This window comes from Corylus avellana, chromosome ca11 (genome assembly GCF_901000735.1).
Source record: "Corylus avellana chromosome ca11, CavTom2PMs-1.0".
NCBI classification, from domain to species: Eukaryota; Viridiplantae; Streptophyta; class Magnoliopsida; order Fagales; family Betulaceae; genus Corylus; species Corylus avellana.
Window position 1 is genome coordinate 15379895 of NC_081551.1, and position 1355 is coordinate 15381249.

Genomic DNA, 1355 nt, shown 5'->3' on the forward strand with positions numbered 1-1355 from the left:
GTCACGAGGGTCACTTGTGACCTACCGGTGGGTCACACATTGTCGGTATTTTTTTTTTAATTAATATATAATAATAATAATATGACCCGTGGGTCACAATACGGGTGGGTTAGATCCACCAGTAAATCCACGGGTCAAGATTTTTTTTAAAAAAAATTATTTTTTAATAAAAAATAAGGGTAAGATTGGAATTTTACACCCCTCAGTTATGATTTAACAGAAAATCCTAACGGAAAAGACAAAGTGGAAGGAAACAAAAGTTGGATACATCAAAGTGAGAGTTTTGAACAATGAGGAGGTGTTTGCAAAAACCGTGAAAGTATAAGGAGGGTAAGTGAAGTTTCTCCTAAATTTTAATGCCCAAAACGGTGTCGTTTTGGGCTAGGGTGGGTGCTTTAGTTTTGAAGCCCAAAACGGTGTAGTTTTCGAGTGAAGGTTGGGCATAAAAATTCATTCAATTTGAGTTTAACGTTGAAAACTAACAGAGTAGTCCAAAGTGATAGAAATTAAAAGTTCAGAGGTCCAAAGTGAAAGTTTTGAAAGTTCAGGGGAGTTTGTCAAAATGGGTGGAAGTTCGGGGGACCAAAGTGAAGTTTGCCCAAAAAAAATATTAACTCATGTTAATATTATGGGAAAAATCTAATTTATCCAAATTTTAGGGGTTTTTCAATTTGAATCTCAAAGTTTAAAAATTGGCAATGTACTCTCCTAATGTTTCAAAAATTTTCAATTTAAACCTTATGTTACTAATTTCTGTCAAATTGGATGGAAGTTTATAAAATTACGTAATTACCCTCAAGCTTTTTTTTTTTTTTTTTTTTTAATTTTCGTCTAATTTAACGGAAATTAGTAACGGAAGGTTTAAATTAAAAAAATTTGAAACGTTAAGGGGGTACATTGCCAATTTTTAAACTTTAGGGTTCAAATTAAAAAACTCCTAAAACTTCATGAGGATAAAGTGAATTTTCTCCTAATATTATCTTATGTGACACATAAGATAATTATCCCCACCCTCCGCCACTTCCCGGTAATGAATCTCTAACCTTTAAAAAAAAAAAAAAAAAAATTGGGCATATTTTTCTTGGTGGCATGTACACATGGATTTAGAGACACATGTCATGTTTTCATTGATCTGACAAGGACAACATGACTGCTAACACGTTTTCCGTTGAAGGCTAGTCGCAAAACTAACAAAAGGGCTTATTTGATACTCAAGTAAAACTTACAACATTATTTGTCGAAATTAGAAACTCAAATTTGATGGGATTCAACGGATTCGATTTAATACAAATCAAAGAATAGAAGGGATAATCGATAACTTCAAGAGAACCGAATCTCCAATTAACTACACCGAG